Source organism: Rhipicephalus sanguineus, chromosome 4, assembly GCF_013339695.2.
Source record: "Rhipicephalus sanguineus isolate Rsan-2018 chromosome 4, BIME_Rsan_1.4, whole genome shotgun sequence".
NCBI classification, from domain to species: Eukaryota; Metazoa; Arthropoda; class Arachnida; order Ixodida; family Ixodidae; genus Rhipicephalus; species Rhipicephalus sanguineus.
The window spans coordinates 209072445-209093256 of NC_051179.1; the positions used below are offsets into that span (position 1 = coordinate 209072445).

General features: G+C 47.2%; 1 protein-coding gene across 1 annotated transcript in view; it reads right to left on the reverse strand.

The window, feature by feature from the left end:
- LOC119391067 (monocarboxylate transporter 12) overlaps positions 1-3539 on the reverse strand; it is a 136447-nt gene extending 132908 nt beyond the window's left edge. Inside the window, exon 1 of the mRNA XM_037658752.2 lies at positions 3449-3539. The gene's annotated coding sequence lies outside the window, so the exon portion shown is untranslated. The remainder of the gene's footprint in view (positions 1-3448) is intronic.
- Between the last annotated feature and the right edge of the window lie 17273 nt (positions 3540-20812).

Consider the following 20812-nt stretch of genomic DNA (forward strand, 5'->3'; position numbering starts at 1 on the left):
CCAGCGCGCCATGAGCGTGGCACGTAAGTCATACTGTGCATGACATGAGTGTCATGATTTTCATGTTACCAGCTGTTATTTGTGTTCGTCACACAGTCACGTCGCGCGATACCAATTTTGGTGTATATAAAGCTAGCGAAACGGCCGCGAGCGCACCACGAGCGTGGCACGTAAATCATGGTGTACATGGCATGTGTGTCATGATTTTCATGTTACCAGCTGTTATTTGTGTTCGTCACACAGTCACGTCGCACGATACCAATTTTGGTGTATATAAAGCTAGCGAAACGGCCGCGAGCGCACCATGAGCGTGGTATGTAATTCATGCTGTACATGGTATGCGTTCATGATTTGCACGTTAGGACCTGTCACTTGTGTTCGTCATACACTATTGTCACGCCATACCAATTTTGGTATATATCAAACTAACGAAACGGCCGCAAGATCACCAAAACAGTGGCATGTAAATCATGGCGTTCATGACATGGATATCATGATTTTCATGTTATGACTTGTCATTTATGTTCGTCATAAAGTCACGTTACGCCACAGCAATTTTGGTGCATATCCTATTAACGAAACGGCCAGGAGAGCCCAAAGTCGTAGGCGGCTAGATAGATAGATAGATAGATAGATAGATAGATAGATAGATAGATAGATAGATAGATAGATAGATAGATAGATAGATAGATAGATAGATAGATAGATAGATAGATAGATAGATGGATGGATGGATGGATGGATGGATGGATGGATGGATGGATGGATGGATGGATGGATGGATGGATGGATGGATGGATAGATAGATAGATAGATAGATAGATAGATAGATAGATAGATAGATAGATAGATAGATAGATAGATAGATAGATAGATAGATAGATAGATAGATAGATAGATAGATAGATAGATAGATAGATAGATAGATAGATAGATAGATAGATAGATAGATAGATAGATAGATAGATAGATAGATAGATAGATAGATAGATAGATAGATAGATAGATAGATAGATAGATAGATAGATAGATAGATAGATAGATAGATAGATAGATAGATAGATAGATAGATACGCTCAAACTCGCAGAAGTTCGCTAAGAAATGCTTCGCATTTAAAATGGCGTCCATATAAAGCAGTGTACAGGATGGTATGGTGTGGTGGGGTGGGGCGCCCTTGTGAACATGCACTATACCCATTTTAACATTATGGATATAGTATCATTGCTAACCAATCTGCTTTGCTGGTATACATTTCATTACGGGCAGTTTCTCAGCAAGCACACAGCTAACATGGACGTGAGGAATGAAAAGAAACCAGCACTGTCTCACAACTCATTCAAACTGAGTTGTGAGAAAACTCTTGTTTCTCTTCTTTGCTAACGTCCTTGTCTGTTGTGTGTGCGCGGGGAAACATCGCGTAATTAATTCCTGCCAACTCACCCAATTTCCCATGCTTTTACATAACATCCCTTTCATGCTAACATCTACTCTCGATTACCGGAGAGTAGGAGCGACATTTGGCTTATCTAAAACGATAGCATTCCTCTCTGTAAATGGCGAAAGAACATCTGTTTATGCTTTCCCCAACGCTAGGAGGTATCCCAGACCTGCATTAGCTAAAGAAAGTGCAGTGTAGCTTTTAACAACTGGTACTTGGCGTTTTCGCGGTGATCAAGCACACATACTTTACAGTTACAAACAGCTCGGCTGATGTATTAACATAGACTGTCGGGCCTTTGTTCTGCAAGTCTGACCTTATGAGGGCTCTCAGAGACTTTATTGCAATAAGCTGATCCAATTGCCTTATCAATCCCACGCATTTATCCGTTGAAAATTTGCTTTTCGCACGATGTGGCAAAACGAGGAACGGCAAAAATTGATTAATCCATCGTGGTAAAAAATTTTTACATACATTGATGATTATTTGGTGTTTAAAACTAAAGGATCCCAGGAGAGGAGTATTGTGCTGAACAGTGTGCTTGATGTTTTTGGAACTTGAGCTCCAGGGTTGAACTTTACAAAAAACTAAATAATTGCCTTTGCAGAACAGTCTGCAGTTATTAGATATCAGGTTGCCCTTCGGCTAGCATGCCTGTTGGAGGTACTGCCCCCGTTCTGAATCTGCCCACACAAAAATTTTCAAGCTTGGCACACCACACCGTCACCAATTTCAGGCGTGTCCACACCGTCACCAATTGCCTGCGCTCGGCCCTCTCGTGCTCCTGCAGGCACAATCTGGCAATGAGTGTCGCTGAACGGGTGCAGTGGCTCAGGAATGCAAGCTTCGCGCCTGAAACCCTGGCTTCCGCTTTGGAGAACCTTGCGAAGGAAGACAAGAACCGTGGCTCGCAGTAAACTCAACTTTCACGATCAGACAAGCCTTTGTGCCAGGCTGTCAATGAACGACGGGAGAGCAGTGATTTTCGCGCTGAAAAGCGCGTCACACTGTTAATCCGCGTGCAAAATACCTGTCCTTTATAGAAAACGTCTTTTGTGTGGGAAGTGCTACGTTGTCCAAACGGAGAGACCTGCGAACGGCAGGCTAAGAGAGCATCCAGCGTACTTACAGGCTCTCATTGATCAGTTCAGCCTGCTGTCCATATCATACGTTGCAGGTTCTCCGCTTTGTTCGACAGCACACGTGCCCGCAGTAACTATACGGTAGAAAATCTTAAATTCACGAAGCCCCGTGCATATCTATTAAATGTGATAGATATGGAAGTATTATTGCGATCGTATTTGTCAGAAAAGAAATAGTATTCATCAACCAGCGCCTCCTCGCTTTATGTATCTAATGATTTGTTAAAAAATGTTTGTTAAGGCACTCTTTTTTAAACATAGGCTACGAACTTTTTGCCTTTCTATTTTCTTAGTGTCATTACAATTGAAAACCATATTTCTTACTGTCCTGCCTTTTCTTCTTATTGCCTTCATTTTTAAGTTTTTTTTCATCTCGCGATCGACTATGTCGTATCCGTAGTCTCCACCAGCCGATTTTTCTGCTTTAAACACTGCCTTCTATTCTTAGGGGAGGGGCTGTTTGTCCGAAAATTTTGTGGTCGGGAGTGCTTTAATAAAGTCAACCTTCCAGGCTACAAAACTGTCTATTTTCTGTTATAGAAATACATGGCCACACCGTCCACGATTGTATCGAATCGTTATATTACTCAGCTTGTCATGTGCATTCGCATGTTCAAACAAACCACATGGATTTTATGTAAAGAAGTGCTTAATCAAGGACCCAACCGATACGAGAATCTCGCCAGATTCTATTCGCCTTTCATTCCTCGCCAACTTGGTGTCTTTGCACAGCCTAGAGCAAAGGTAAACGTCATTGTAAACCAATTGCGAATAAGGGTAAATATAAAATGAGCGCAAATTTTATACATTGACCCTGGTTTGAAGAGCAGACTCGCAGACCGAACTTTCCAATAATTTGTTACATACCCACTTGGTGTCCCAGCCGCCGTTTCCGTCGTCGACCTCCGCCCGCGGCGTCGTTTGCGTGAGACGCAGAGCTGATTTTCTCCGTATTCCCAGATTGACTAAAGAGGCAGCAGTGTCAATGCCGACACGCTGCTAGTGGGTGGCTTCAAATGTCACGTTTCATGCCGAAGCAAAAAGAAGCAACAACTATCTACAAAAAGCGATGACATTCTTTTCACGCGCTTCCGCAACAGCAGGACGCAGCTGCCGCCGCGCGCCGGTACAGTACAATACTTGTATTTGACGAAAAATAAAAAGCAATAGAAAAGTGGCGTACCTCGCACTTTGACGCCAGTGCATTCATAGACATTCGCAAAGAAACACCTGCAGTCGAGAAAGAACTGCGGCGTGGAATGATCACCTTATACTATCTTCTACGTCAGTGCTAAACATTAGGGTTCAATTCAGTGCACGGCAAAAGGCCGCGCTATGTACCTGCACTCACCCTTACGCCCCAGCTCGACTGTCGTGATCCGCGCCCTCTGCCAGGAACGCTCTGTAGCGCATGCGGTGGATGGCCTGCCACATTCTCCGGACACAGCGCGGCGTACATTGCCGCATCCCGGCGCACGCGATGACGCAACTGCTGCTACGAGAAGTCGCGGCTGTTCCGCAGCCTCACTGACATCTGCAGAAGCACTGGTATGTTTTTTTAGTGTTGATTGCAACAGCATTCATTGAGTTGGGCGCGTCGACAGGACGTCTGCTGTACGGTCCTTTTATTTAACGTTGAAAAGCTGAGGCGTTGACGATAATAAAACATTGGTGATGGCGCTGAAACAATCACATGGGCAACCGACGAAAAAACAAGGATTAGAAGAAGCTGTACACACAGGTTAAATGCATATTGCAGAGTTAGATTTCACTTTGAAACCTGTTTGGTGCAACTGTGGCCCACCGCTATCAAGAAGTGGCTGTAAGGTATCTCCGCAAAGATCGAGACCCACGGTTCACTTCTAGCCATCTTAACTACACTTTAGTGGCGTTCATTTGAGCATCACTTTCATCATCATCACCGGCCTGGCTGCGTCCACTGCAGGGCAAAGGCATCTGCCATGTTTCGCCAATCAACACGGCCCTGTAATTGAGGTGGCCACGTTATCCTCGCAATCTTCTTAATCTTATCAGCCCACCTAACTTTCTGCCTCCCCTTCGTGTGCATCCCTTCTCTCGGAATTCAGTCTGTTACTCTTATGACCAGCGGTTGTCTTGCCCATAGGCGTGCGGAGGGTTCCCCATCAGGAGAGCACAGTTCTATCTCACCCCCCCCCCCTTTCCCGTTGGTTGAATCGAAGAGACAAGATGCCTAACAATGAATGAAAAATGAAAATGAAGCGGTGACGTGCTCATCACAGTGGCTTGACATGAGTCCCTGGCTCTCCAGGAGGAGAGATGAGAAGTAAACAGTTCTTGGAATGCAACATCACGGCCTTCGGTCGTTGTTATCGTCAAAAACCTGCGTGGCCATAACCCTGCTCCTTAAACAATGGCGGGAAAGGTCTGACTCAGTAAATGTAAGGGGCAGGCTTTGCGCCCTGCCCTTGGGTAATTTGGAAGGAGGGAGAGGGCGACCGCCCCCCCAGGCTCCCGCCCCCCTCGTGCGCACGCTTATAATCTGGCCTACGCGCTACATGCCATCCCTATGGCCATTTTTTTCTTGATGTCGACTAAGATGACCTTAAGGCTCATTTGTCCCCTGACCCCCTCTGCTCTCTTCTTGTCTTGTAAGGTTACACCTACCAGTAGCCGTTTTATGGCTCGCTCATTCGCCTTAATTTGAGTTGAACCTCCCTTCGTAAGCCTCCAGGTTTCTGCTCTCTAGGTAAATACCGTTAAATTGCTTCAATTAAGCATCAATTTTAGTCACCAATAATCTGGAACGAAGTCACAAAGGTTTAAGTGTGAGGTTGGTTTTTTCCATTGGCGATCCAGCTTCTCTATAGTTGTAGGTCTTGAATCACTAGAATGTGAAACTTTATCCTGCATAGCATTCTAACTTAATGTTTATGTAGATCGAGCAATGGAATTCATAAGGCAGGCCACTCAATGAGACAGGACGAGCGCAGCGCTCGTCCTGTCTACGTATACTTGTGTTTTGTCACAAGAGCAAATGCAAGGTCACCATATGAAGTAGCGCGTAATCTGCAGCGTTACCGCACGTAGTGTTATGTTTGGCCTGAAAATTCATCGAGGCAGACGCCATTGAGCGTACAGCTGTCTACCGGAATGCTGTCTTCTCCCCCCGTATCGGCGCTTAGACGGAGGCAGGAACGCCAGTTCTTCCTGGAGGAGCCTATGCCGAGCGAGCGAGCAGGTCGCCGTGGACGGATTTCCCAGAAAAAGGACGTCGGAATTCGGAGACCCCTTTTTGGCTTGTTGTTCTCTGCGTGAGATAGCACCACGGGAGAGTTTCTCACCCAGCCACATCTGCCTTCTACCCTACCGCAGCAGGGAAATTAACCTGCGCCAGAGGGAGCGGTCTGCGTGTTTTCCGGAATTCGACACACCTGCTTTATCGTGCGTTTTGGTCAGCGTGGGACTGCGCCGTTGAAGACGCTCCCATCAACCCAGGTGGGGCCTTCACCCGTGGCAGCCATCATTCAACGCTTCTTCCAAGTATTACTGGCAGTGGAAGCGGAGGTCATCGGCCCTTTCCCCTTTGGACTGAAACTCCTCGCCGACCTTCTCACCTACGAGTCTTCGGGGCGTGGCGAGTGTATTGTGTGACTCTTTGCCTCCTTTCGGGAGGCCGGACGCCAGGACGACAGGTCACCGGATTGGCGGGAGACGCTGACACCGGTTTGCCTGTGCTTCTGCAGTGACGGTCTCGGGGCTATAAAAGCCGAAGACTTTTGACGTTATTTCTCTGCTCTGCTCTCTCTTTTCACTCCAATCTCTTAACCATGTAAATAAATCTACGTTCCTTCTTGAAACAATGCGCCTCCTCACTGTTCGCAAACGTCGCAAATGTTCGCAAACGTCGCCGCAAAAGAAAAAAGCGGACTCGTGCGGCGCCGCGAAGTGTTGAGACAGGTGGCACACGGCAGAGCGAAACACAGGACAGGCGAGCGGGTAGTTTGAGAAAACGCCCTTTGAGGCGTACAATCGGGTGCAAGCGACCGCCGCAGCGCAGAAAGAAAAAGGACAGGTCATCGGGCAGTTCAGGGAAACGTCCTTCGGGGCGCGCAGCAAGGTGCAAGCGGCGAAAGAGGGGAAGCGGGGGAGAACAATGCGCATCCCCACGACGGAGGGTGCCTTCGACAGGTACAAGTTTGCGGGGACAACCATGTCAAGGTGTTCCTAGACGCAAGGCAGGAGGAGCAGAGCGCCGAGCGAGAGCAAACAAAAAGAGAGGATTGCCACTCTTTCTCCCGCGTTTCTCGTGTCCCCTTCGCCTTTGTGAAGGAAACCGTCGGAATTCCCGAATGAGGCGTGACGGAGAAGTACAGCTAATGGCGCGCGCTCATTGTAGTCTCTGGCGAAATGAAATGCCGCCAAGACCGCGACCGCCAAGAGTACGACTAAAAAGAGGAAGAAAGCTGTAAGCTTGTCGGAGAATGTGACAGTTTGTCGAAATGGTTTTTTTGTAAGGTTATTCTAGTTTGATGTAGTGTTATTTTGTTATCTCCGACTAGTTTGTTTAGCTAAGCAGTTTCTTACTTTTTGGTATTTTTAAGCGATGTATGCGTTTCTTTTATTGAGCCTATAAGCTTTGTGCGAAATAGTTGTGGGCGCAATATTATGTAACTTGTGCGGAAGCTGTGACCCGCACGGAAGTGAGCCGACCGCGTAAGATGAAGTCGCGGTAGTCATGAGTGCAAATTGGTATACGACCGCTAATTGTGAAGCAGTGGTAGCGTTTGTCGAGCGGAACCGAATTTCACTTGTTTATGTTTTTATGTATAGCGCGAAGTAGTACACCGTCACCCATTTTAAGGGGGCAAATGAGCAATTTTGACTAAGGTTTTAGAGTAAAACCAAAGCGGTTTTTGAAATGCTCAGGTTTGGCGCTCAATGTGGCTGTTTTAGTGGACCACTGTCAGGATTGACAAGCATATGGGGCCGGGTATTCAGCACGAATCTAACTCGGATTACGTCAGGTGCTCCCGAGGTGTACGGCATCAAGAGTTATTTTCTTTGCGTGTGGTTTTTCGTGAAGATTTAGGTTCTGTCGCGTGTTTAGAGAAGTTGAGATTCTAGGGATGTGGCGTATGGCTAATTGGGTGTGTTAATGTTTCGGCGCTCTATGAATGCGAGCAGTGTAGAGCTAAAGAGCACAGCAGAGCGCAGTGCGTTCTTTATCAGAGCGGCTCTCAGGGACGGGTGGCATTGACCACACGAGCCTGTTAGTACGCGATGTTTATTCCCTCTATTTTGTTTAGATTCATTGATGGCTTGCAGGTCGTGTGATCACGTAAGCTGAGCGTTACGCTTTACCGAACATTAAGGATAGGGACACGTTTCAGACAGTTGCTGAATCTGCTGTGAAAAAGTTTGCGAGTACGTCAGGTTGTGTTTCAAGTAGGTAATAGCGGCTACGTTTTGAGTTTGTATTGAGTGAGCGTAGAGAATACGCACAGATATCTTGTGTAGATTTTAGGCAGCCTTCATGTGAAAGTTGTGTTGTTGGTTGTTTTTCGTGTACTTCGATATGAGAGGGTAACGCTACATAGCAGTGCGGATGGTAGGAGCAGACTTACTTGTTTTAAAATTGGTTGTTTCAGGGATCTAGAGCCAGATTATATCTGCTTTTGGTGTTGTTTTGCTTGGACGGCCAAAATGATCCATGTTGTAGGCATCTCCTCATCCATGAGTGTTGTAGCTTTGGCGGCACGAAATTCTGCCAAAATTTTAGAGTAGCGGGTTTTTCATTTCTTTGTGTGTTTTGAGAAGCCTGGAGAGTTTTTAGCGAGTCCAACGCGCTTGATCGCGGCGTGGCATTGTGTTGTGTGGTTCGCTTTGCTGCTGTCGATCATTGAGAGGTGGTTTGGGAGTTTGTTGCGAGTTCGCAGTTGCGGTTCCAAGACAGGACGTCGTCCTCGTCACCAGCCTCTCTCTTCGTGCCCAGCGGTTGTGAGCGCTGGCCAGTCGAGATTTTCCGGGCGGCGGAGGAGCTGTTATGTTTGGCCTGAAAATTCATCGAGGCAGACGCCATTGAGCGTACAGCTGTCTACCGGAATGCTGTCTTCTCCCCCCGTATCGGCGCTTAGACGGAGGCAGGAACGCCAGTTCTTCCTGGAGGAGCCTATGCCGAGCGAGCGAGCAGGTCGCCGTGGACGGATTTCCCAGAAAAAGGACGTCGGAATTCGGAGACCCCTTTTTGGCTTGTTGTTCTCTGCGTGAGATAGCACCACGGGAGAGTTTCTCACCCAGCCACATCTGCCTTCTACCCTACCGCAGCAGGGAAATTAACCTGCGCCAGAGGGAGCGGTCTGCGTGTTTTCCGGAATTCGACACACCTGCTTTATCGTGCGTTTTGGTCAGCGTGGGACTGCGCCGTTGAAGACGCTCCCATCAACCCAGGTGGGGCCTTCACCCGTGGCAGCCATCATTCAACGCTTCTTCCAAGTATTACTGGCAGTGGAAGCGGAGGTCATCGGCCCTTTCCCCTTTGGACTGAAACTCCTCGCCGACCTTCTCACCTACGAGTCTTCGGGGCGTGGCGAGTGTATTGTGTGACTCTTTGCCTCCTTTCGGGAGGCCGGACGCCAGGACGACAGGTCACCGGATTGGCGGGAGACGCTGACACCGGTTTGCCTGTGCTTCTGCAGTGACGGTCTCGGGGCTATAAAAGCCGAAGACTTTTGACGTTATTTCTCTGCTCTGCTCTCTCTTTTCACTCCAATCTCTTAACCATGTAAATAAATCTACGTTCCTTCTTGAAACAATGCGCCTCCTCACTGGAAATCATCGGCTATGGGGACGGACGGCGGGAGCCAGCTACCGTAACGAGACCCGCCGAACCCCACTCCTTACAGTAGACATAAAAGTGGTGAGAGATGAGCCAACAGAAAGACTTGTCATCACAGGGCAGCTACCGTTGTCGAAACGTTGGCTTCAATCGGCAGTCCTAGCAAGACGATCTTTCCATCATTCCCTGACTCCATATTCGCCTTCACGCGTGGCTTCAACAGAGTTGCAGTAATTCTGTGGAAGCGTAGAGGTCACACAATGGTCACTTGCACTTCCATTTTCTGTGTATCCAAATTGCTAGCACGTCACAAGCACATATATATCGACAGATGTGCGGGTTTGCACCTGCGCTCACCCTAGTGCCTACGAGTGCGTATCTGTGCATACATATACGCACTCGAGTGCATAGGAGTGCAATTAGCTTAGGTTACCCTCACTGTTTTCGCCCAATATGCTCGCGTATGCGTGTACGATGAACTCGCGCTGCATTCAAGGACGCACTCCCTATATTAAGAACGTAATGTGCTGTCTTGTGGATGTGCCGTGTTAAGGCCGTAATGTGCGCAATATTGACGTCATATGCTGTCTGGTTTCTGTACTATTTCTATACTATTCTTATTGTATTTGCTGGGGCTCACGCTGTCTAAACCACAATGTCGTTATAGGGCACGCCGTTATGGTGGATTGCGGATTAATTTTTGCCTCCTAAAGTTCTTTAACATCCTAATCATAAATTCAGGGATGCTCTTGGATTTCGACTCTCTCGAAATGCAGACACTGTGATTTGTAATCCAAACCGCACCCCTCCATTTGAGAAGCGCGATACCTTACCTTTCATGCCAATTAATGACTGCAAATACTGTAGCATAACTGGTCAGCTGCCAGCTCGTAATAAAGTTCACGTGCCACGTGACGCCAACAGGCAGAAAAAGAGTGTTCCACACTCGCCGTCATGGCTACTGGCGGCGCTGACTAACGCTCCCACGTTTAAATGTACATATATACCCTGTAAAGCGGACGGGGGGATGGCCGCCGCGGTATCTCAGTTGACAGAGCATCGAACGCGTTATTCGAAGGTCGCAGGTTCGGTCCCTGCCCGCGGCAAGCTATCTTTTCGTCTACTTTTCTTTCTTCACATTTACCTTACATTTACTCCTAATAACATCCCCTGTACTTTCCTTGGCATTATTGTCTGTTAGTGCTCATTAATACTGTGTATAACAAAGAAAAACGAGTTCTTAAAATTAGCACTTCTTTCCTTCATTTGTAGCATAACGTGCCACACTGGGAGGAAAACAACTACAGCGGCTTGCTATTGACAACCAAATACCTTATTCAAACAAATACCATACAAAATATTTGCATTGCAATGTAGAGCTTATGCACTCTTTTGGCATTAGACGAAAAGACGAACATGCACCTTATTAGACATTTACTGATTGTGATTTTGACTACTACTAAAGGCAGCTGCCAGCTCGTAAAAAAAAAAAGATCACGTGCTACGTGACGCCAACAGGCAGAAAAAGAGTGTTCCACACTCGCCGTCATGGCTACTGGCGGCGCTGACTAACGCTCCCACGTTTAAATGTACATATATACCCTGTAAAGCGGACGGGGGGATGGCCGCCGCGGTATCTCAGTTGACAGAGCATCGAACGCGTTATTCGAAGGTCGCAGGTTCGGTCCCTGCCCGCGGCAAGCTATCTTTTCGTCTACTTTTCTTTCTTCACATTTACCTTACATTTACTCCTAATAACATCCCCTGTACTTTCCTTGGCATTATTGTCTGTTAGTGCTCATTAATACTGTGTATAACAAAGAAAAACGAGTTCTTAAAATTAGCACTTCTTTCCTTCATTTGTAGCATAACGTGCCACACTGGGAGGAAAACAACTACAGCGGCTTGCTATTGACAACCAAATACCTTATTCAAACAAATACCATACAAAATATTTGCATTTCAATGTAGAGCTTATGCACTCTTTTGGCATTAGACGAAAAGACGAACATGCACCTTATTAGACATTTACTGATTGTGATTTTGACTACTACTAAAGGCAGCTGCCAGCTCGTAAAAAAAAAAAAAGATCACGTGCTACGTGACGCCAAAAAGGCAGAAAAAGAGTGTTCCACACTGGCGGCCATGGCTGCGATCGGCGCTGACTAACATTCCTAGGTTTAAATGGACATATATTGGGCGCGAGGAGTTACGGAGTAGCCCTCTATCGGACGCGCCTCGATTGCGTGTTAGGGAGGATACCGCCGGGCGCTCCCCATAGGATTTGCTGTTGGCGCTCTACAGAAACACCTCGCGGAAGCCCTCCAGGAGATTTCCGCTAGTAGTTTCGAAAGGAAATATGTTCTTTATTGTTAAAATCATAATTTTCGACGAACAGAAAGCACAAAATAGTTTACAGTCGCTCCCTGAACCGGCTTCTTGCGTTAAATGTAGTCAGTGGCTGAGTGCAAACTATGTGAAATATTTTGTTAGAGCTAGAGCAGACTGCCTGCATAACCAAACGCAGGATAAGGGAAAAGAAGCCTTGAGCCAACGATCTCACGGATTCGCGGCGACCGACACTGCTTCTGCATGTATCAGCATCTGCATGTATTCGTACTGATGGTTTCGTTCTCGCTTCCAGCGCGTTTTTGCACCTTTCTGTGAACTTTAGGCCGCAAAATATCACAATTTGTGAGTACGTGCACAAACAACTATTGTTGCGCAGACGGTATCAGAGCAGTTCAAAAACAATTTCGTTACAACTACGACTTCGGCGCGCCTAGGGCAACTTGTGATGTGCTGTTCCGATGACTCATTTTATTTTTTTTTCTGCCTAAATTCGTGTACGTTTCAATGTCATTTGACAAGTTTCCTCGTACTGCATATTGATCGGCCTTCCCAGAGAGCAATTGCCGCTGCTTATGTTTCTTATTTCAGTGCGTTCGTTTCGTTTGGAGCTCACACAAAGCGTGAGCAAATGCGATGCCTTTTTAATGCTCCTTAATTATCGTTCCCTATGCGTTCCAGTGAACTTGCCACTCTCTGCCATCAGCAAATTCATAGTTAAAGCTTCACCACTTCGAGATTGCCGGTGGAAAGAGATGCGGTCTACGAGGCCAGGCATGTAGTAGCATGCAACGCCAAGGAAAATTAAGAATATACATTAACGTACGCCGGACTTGTTGTGCAAATGTCATCTGTGAACGAGGACCCACATCAACTTCAAATAGCGGTAAGAAGTTATTGCAGAAACCTGCAGCCGCAAAGCACGGTAACAACAACGCATAAAGAGTAAAATGCAAAATTTTAATGCGCAGCATTATTTGCCGAGTTGCCCAGCAACTTCGGCAGCATGTCGTGCCTAACGCAAACATCGCGGCATCTTTCCCACATAAATAAGTAAGGCACCAAGAAAGTGTACGGTGTTGGAGAGGCCGAACTCGAGTTTGAGAGTGGCACAAATAAATGTGGGCTTTTTAGCACGTACTGTTTGCGTGAGGAGAACGCAAGCTTGACTGAAAGAATGTTATTGCCAGCATCAATGGAGCACGCATCAGCCGCAGCATTCTACTCGCTCTGTATGTACATCCACAGTAAACGTTGTGTAGCTTATGAAGGCTTAAGACTTAGATGTCTCATCATACAGCAATATTGACCGTCGGCGTAGGCGTCCCGCGTCGGCGGCGTCATCACGAGTGATGCGAAAAATCTTCATCACGCGATGACGTCACCATGACGTCACAGATTGCCAAAATTTGTGACGTGATTATGACGTCACCATGACGCCACATAACGTGACCTCACATGATGACGTATTTGCAAAACATGATTGCTTTGCACAGCCCTTGTGATCGACCCACCAATCACAGAGGCAGTGCAAAACCGCGTTCGGTGAAGAAAGCTTTCGGAGTGGCGCAGCGAAGAATCAATACATCGACTGACAAGAAGAAGAAGCTGGCTTTCGCCTTCCAGACATCTTAGGGGAATGCATAAGGGACCCTGTGAGTTTTTAAATCCAACGTATCTAAACAATGACTTAGGTATCTGCAGCTGATTTTGTGGATGCTGAGCCCGGCGCCGACGATCAAGAGGTCGCACGGGAAGGTTCTTACGTGGTAACGCACCTGCTAAAAGGTAGCGCTTTTTCCATTTTCCAAGCCCCATTAGCCGGCGGGAAGCGCGCGCGAACGATCGCCTCAGTGCGCGCTTGCTGCAACTCACTGAACATCGCAGCCTCGACGCAGTAGCGGAATTCTTCGTCTCGGAATTGCTTGTTGCACACACCACCCGTAGACGATGGCTACTTGCCGGCTCTTAGCTTCACATCCCACGCTTCACGCAACTTCTTGTCCCACGGGTACCGGTGCAGGCTGTCACCGGGCTCCGTTGCGTACGTCCGGCACAGCGGCACCGAGCAGTATAGCAGCGTGTTCGTCGCCTTCGGAGGCAGCCACTCCTATTACAATTGGCTCAATTGCGTTCAAAATGCGAGAAACCCTCCGCACATGAACGGACCGCAGCGCAGGTGTAACTTCAAACTCGTTTTCAAAGCACGTGCCAGCGCTCCAAAAGGAGCCGACGCGGCCGCTGAGACCGCGTGATCCTACCAAGCACGTCATGCCGACGGTGGCGCCGGCGTTTCCAGTGGTGGGCCTCGCGCCCAATACCCTATAAAGTGGACGGGGGGATGACCGCCGCCGTAGCTCAGTGGTAGAGCATTAGTTATCTTTTCGTCCACTTTACTTGCTTCACAGTTATACCCCAATTATTACAAATAACATCGCCTACACTTTCCTTGGCATTATTGTGTGTTAGTACTCATTAAAAAACGCGCAGCCAGTAATTGCTGCATCACACCTTAGCGACGCACGATCTCGCAGGATGCTTTGGACTCCGGCGATGTGGACTGAAATAGGTGGCATAAAAAGCAAGCGTGGAAATACGGACACAACAGGAGCACGGTTGCCATTACCGTTCCACAGTATAAATACATGTGTACTTCGTCCCATTTCAGTAGTTCGAACCGGATGAGTCCGTCGGAATACCACTATGCGAATATTGATTGGCAATCTTTAATGCAACGCGTACTAGTTTGGCATTAAGTCTAGCCCGATGACAGTTACACGCGCATCGGCTAGGCGTTCAGAAAATTATTTCATGCCTAAATGAATGAACCCTTGCCTTTTTATTTTTCTGAAAATAAGAAGTGTGAATTACTTGCTAGTAACGTTGCTGAAGAAGTTTAGGATAACGAGGTTGGTTTGGACATGAATTTTGGGCAAGTTAATTTGAACAGCTGTGTGAACGGCATGATGCGAGTTGTTTTATAATATGCAATTCGACCGGCATAAATCCTGTGACATTTTCTCTTTCATTCGTTGCAGTGTTCTGGGTAGGTATTGTGAAGCAAGGGGCGATTGCCGGCACTCGGGCAGAGTTAAAACCACCTTATCACTGGCGAGCTGTCAAATGCTTCAAGTTGGTATGAGAGGAGTAATTGAGAATTAGGACAGGGCCCTGGGGTCCTTCTCAGGCCCTTTTGACGGCATATGTCTTCTGTGCTTCTTGATGTGTCCGGGCTATTGCGCCCTGAAAAGCTATGTTCCATAATCACTCATGAAACCATTGTCTTCACCTTAAGTTCAACCGAGAATCTTCCGTGCCATTTGTATTTAGATAACTTTTTTCTTTTAACCATTCATCATCAGTTTCTTCAAGTCTGAATTGTCTCGGGCATCCCATATATGGTTTATTGAAGAAGCAACACCGGTGGAAGAAGAAAGCAGGAGATTCGCTTAGAAAGTTATTGTATGCAGGCCTGAAGAGTAAGTGAAGCGAGCACAAGTCTCCTTTTTCTTTTGTACTGTTGCTAAGTGGATTTATCCGTATCTTATACTTTTTGCCAAGCTCCTCAGGTATCCCAAATTGCCTTTTTTTTCTCGCGTTTACAGTCTTTCGATTTTTCAAGATATGGTACTTTGAGATGAGGGGAAGCCTCTCACAAGCAGCCTGGCGCGCACATGACTGTCTTCGTCCGATATATTTTCTTTACTATCTTAATTATTATATTCCTGAGCTACAGAGGGATGGCTAGTCTAAAGAAGTTTTTTCGTGAGGCACCTGATCCGGTCACTATGGGTTAAAGGATAAGCATGCAACCAAATCTGCATATATCAGAATCGTTGTCGATATTTCACATATTGTAGATTAGTAACGATGTGTTGTTGAAATCCCGGCGTCAAATTTCCTTAAAACTGATCCATATATGCGGTATGGCAAAAATCTTTCAAATGGCAACGTTAGCTGACATATTGTACCCCCCCCCCCCCCCCGAGCGCGCGCTCCCACCTTCTTCACTGTCCAAGGTTCTTGCGGTACCAAATTTCGCGACTACGGCCCGCTAGCTGGAGTGAGCTTAGGCTCCTACTTTAGATAATGAATAACATAAATGATGTCTTCGTTGTTCTATATGTTGCACGCCTGCTGCATACACAGAAGTGGTTGGATAGCGAATATATGTCAATCTGTCAGTCTTCCCTCTGCATCTGGTTGCTGTCTTACGTTTCATGAGGTTCACCATTATAAGCAAACGTGAAATGTCAGAGTTACAACACGTCTGATGCTTCGTAATGGCTGAACGAGAGCGCCTTTGCATGCTTCAAGAGAAGGCGACGACCATAATCAAGCAGCTGCATTAAAAAAAGCAAAGTTGAAGTAAAAAGGTTGCGGAGAAACGCCTGAGAATTTCTGTCATGAGAGACTATGACAACATGTTGTGAGCTTTGGCGCCACTGGCCGCCAAGAAGCGCAAAGTCTTATTTTCGCACCAACTCAGTTAAATTAATTTAAACGTCAGAGAAGTACGTTACATAAATCTCGTACCTTTTTTTAGTTTATAGCTAAAAATTAGATAAGTTGGCCATCGCCATCATGTCTTTTGTTGGAGAACCATGTGAGTGCGGAGCTTCGCCACCATCACAACGCCTAACATTGCGACAATTATGTTAAATCGAATATGTTTGGTTCATTTAATTTTAATCATATTGATGGAAGTGAAAAATATTGTTAGCCAGACTCAGAACGAGAGAAAGGACATCAGCGAAATTTTAACAGAACAGGCAATGTGCTACCGCAACTAATGCAACAGATAAAACATTTCCAGAAGAAAACAAACGACCTAGGGAACAGAAGTCGACTGAAAAATCTTGTTTTCTATGGCATTGATCATAAAGCCACAGGATCCTGGGATGATCTATGGCAAAGAATATCTGCAAAACGCGCCTTGGAATGGAACTTGAGTCTGTGGAAGGCGCACATTGCTTGAGACGCTGTAAAGATAATAAGATAAGACCAATTGCTGTTGAAGTCTTGTACAAAGAGCGTCAGGCATTGTTCTTAAATGCTAAACAAAAATTAAGAATTCACAATACAGCGAAGGCAAAGGTTACTCACCTGAGACAAGAACTTGGAATAAGCTATGGGAACACGCTAAGGCAAAACGAAAAGATAAAAACAATAAAGTGAAGCCGAGTTCTGACAATTTGATTGTCAACAGCAGGGATTTCAAATGGGATGAAGAAAAAAAATCGGCAGGTCCCACGTGCCATGGGAATTGATGTTACGCGAAGCATGCGGCGGAAAGATGACTGTGGCGAATTTTCGTGCATTGAGCAAAACGTTACTAAATAACGCTAAATATACGTGCAAATGATACGCGCGCACACATAAGTTGAGGAGTTGCACATGTGTCATTTAACCAGTTGTTTACAGTTGCGTAACGAGAAAACAGCAACATGGGTATCACCAACACCAGGCGCGGTAAACTACTACGTAGTGCTTATACTTGTTCGTTATGTTAGAGAATGCACACACGTTTCACGAACCCGTGTGCATGTGTGGTAATGGTTCTCGAGAGTTCTCATAGAGCGCAATGCCTTTGTTATTGTCACTGTTGTGCAGAACTCAGATGTCGACGATTCCTTTGATTGTCTGTGTGTGATCGCTGTTTGGCGGCCGGCGAAGTGGGATGCTGCCTTCGTTGACGTTGCGCATCGGCGGGCTCCCACGCCACCAAGCCTTAAATGAATCCGCTTGCTGTAGACGGCACATAGGAATCCCGTGATTTCAGTGGGCTCATCGCTCCAGGTTTCAGAAAGTCCTAATACACCTGTTTCTGTGAGCAGAGCGTCTTTTTCGAGATCGTGCACGTGCACGTGTACAGACTGGACGCTCAGAGCGGCGAGCGTGAGGTGACTGTTGTGGTTGTGGCACCGAATGAAGGTCATCCAAGACAATGTCTTGAGGCCTGCTTGCTAGCCGGCGACATGTTGTCTACAGAGCTTCTGTCGATAGAGCCGGCGACATGTCGGAACCTGAAGTCACATTTTGCGTTAGTGAGGTATAGGCCGTCGAGGCTGGAAAGTGCTGCGTAGAAAAATTTCAGCGGCGGCGCTTATCGTATCCGTAGACCTGGGCGTATGGGGCCCTTTGTGACATCTATAGTTACGGTGTTTGCTTGCGCAAAGGGAAACTGTGCCCTTTACCACGAGATATTCTTCTCGCGTACATCATGGTTTTGGTGGTTCGCACTGCCATGGGCACCAATTTCAAATATATTGCGGGGTATGCGGTAGTGATGTGCTTCGTCCTGGCTGGGACGAGAATGCCTACCGTGGACGTTGGAAATTCAGGCCACAGTGGCACGAGGTTGCCGTGCTCGTCACGCTCGATGTACCAGGAGGTGCCCATGTCTACATTACCGAAGCCGTCGTTTGCGTCGATGTCGGCTGTGATCATGAACTGCCGACACTCCGGCAAATTGAGGCTGGCAGGCAACCAATGCCGCTCGCGTTCATTTTAACCACCTTGGTCAGGGCATTCCGGTGTACCTGCTCGTTCTTAGAGCTAGTAATGTTATCGCATGCGGGATGACATAACACGTTGTCCGCAGCATCGAGGCAATGTGCGCTACAGCGGTCGACGTCCGCATTGCTGTAGCATAGCCGTATGCCGTCAAGGCTCTTAGCGACGGCTTCTTCGCGTGTCACAGAGCGGCTGTCAATCAATCCGACGTCATCCTCAGCATGAGATCGTCACCCAGTTTCATAAGAAAGGAGGAGAACACTGCATCATTCTGCCGGATCAGGTGGACGAGTGGATGGCAGTCGAGCGTCTTCAAGGAGTGTTCTGTCTTCAGCTCCCTCACTTGCCTTGCGTTTCCATGTGTATGCTCGCGGTGACTGCGTTGAGTGAGACTGCAAGACAGAGAGAGATAAACATTTTAATGAAGCTGGAGATGTTTGCCTGGCTGTTCGCCTGACATGCTACTCCAGGTGCTGGGTGACGATTATGCTATATACAGTGATAACCACATAACACATACAGTCACACAAGTTTACAAAGTTTGGTTCAGGCTCGTGGCCCGCAAGAAATTCAACAGCGCGTTCGTGGCACGTAGCGCACAGGTGCTGCTTTGCCATGGGCCCAGAACATGTCGCAACTCTAAGCACGATCCCCGTTGAAGATGCAAGGCTGCCTTCAGAGACTGTCTCTCTGATGCGTATCGCTTGCATTCACAAAGAACATGATGTAAATCTTCTTGGACGTTTCATTGGACGCACATTGGTGAGTCCGCCAGCTTAATCTTGCTCCTGAAGTAGTTGGTGTATGCGACGTTCAGTCTGATGCGGTGCAAGCATGTTTCATCTTGCCTGTTTAGGTCTCGCGGCATATCAAAGTTACACGATGGGTCAATCTTGTAAAGTGGTCCATACTGGTGATTAGCATCTGTCCAGAGGGATCGCTGGAGCCGCCAAGCGTGTGCCGATACGATTGTCGCGGCATCTTTTCTCGAGAAAGGTATCTCGATGATTTCTCTCGAGGCGTCATGTCCAGCTTTGGCAGCGTCATCAGCATGGACGTTGCCTTGTATTCCACAGTGGGCAGGTATCCACTGCAGAGCAATGCGGTGACGGAGGTCACAGGCTTTGTTGCATAGATATTTGATGTCCATGACGAGTTGGTCTTGCGTGCGTGGAGACTTCAGGGACTGCAGCGCCGCTCTTGAGTCGGTGAAGATGACCCAAGACTCAGCTGTCTGATCTACAATGTAATTAAAAGCAGCCCGTAGTGCAGCCAGTTCAGTCGCTGTAGATGAAGTGCGGTGACTAAGAGTGGCAGAGATGGTGAAATTGGCAGATGGAATCCAGACACCAATTGCAGACGATGTAGGTGTAACAGAGCCATCAGTGTAAATATGACGGTGAGCCCTGTAATTATTTTCCACGTGCTGTAGGGTGAAATATGTTAGTGCTGGTCCGGGTGTACGTCTCTTGTTCTTGAATCCAGGCACAAAAGTGATTATTGACCACGATGAAATTTTCCACGATGGCTCCGTAGGCATTGATGCGCTTTGATAATGCAGCGGAAGCAAGCTCCGCACCACAAGACTGCTGTCTGAAGCAAGCGGATGACCCGGCATTATGGTGGCATAACGCAAGTGAACTCGAAGAAACTCCTGCTGCAGAAGCACTGCAGCTGATATGCGTCTGCTTTTGGCAAGGGTTCCAATACTTGATGTGTTTTTTGGTAGGCCAAGGCACACTCTCAGGGCTTTCGCTTGAGCTCCAGTCAGCGCTTGTATGTTGGTTTGTGAAATGCCATGTAACGCAGGAAGGCTGTATCTTAGAAGACCTTCACAGAGAGCCGTATACATTCGCAGCAGGGCACTTACGGAGCAGCCCCCGGCGTTGCTTGATAACATGCGGAAGATGCTCGCATATGATGCAACTTTTTCCTTTAGTATTTGAACTTGGGGCGTCCATGTCATTAGCCTGTCGATTGTCACTCCCAGAAACTTATGACTTTGCACATACCGAATGGGAGAATTCGCTACCTTTAACGTATAGCGCGAAACATCACGCCTCGTAAAAGCAACGGCGGCGCATTTTTCTGGTGACATCGTTAGACCTCGCCCGAGTAAGAATTTTTCGATTGAATTCAGAGCTTTTTGTAGTCTTGCTCGTAGGACACGTCTGTTGCGACCACTGCTCCCTATACAGATGTCATCTGCATAGAGAGAGATTTCGACCGATGCAGGGATACACTTCTCCAGTCCAATAAGAGAGATGTTGAATAAGGTTGGACTTAGAACACCGCCCTGGGGAACTCCTCGATGCACTGTGTGCGGGGTTGTGTCACCTTCTCTTGTGGACATGTAGACTGACCGATCAGTGAGGTAGTCCAAGATCCAGCGGTACATACGAACGCCAACTCCGACAGACTTCAGGGCGTATAGGATGGACTCGTGAGTCACGTTATCGAACGCTCCCTTGATGTCGAGGAATACGCCGATAGTGATGTTGCCCGTAGCTTTGTTGAGTGTTGAGTGAGACTGCGAATCACCTGTGGCA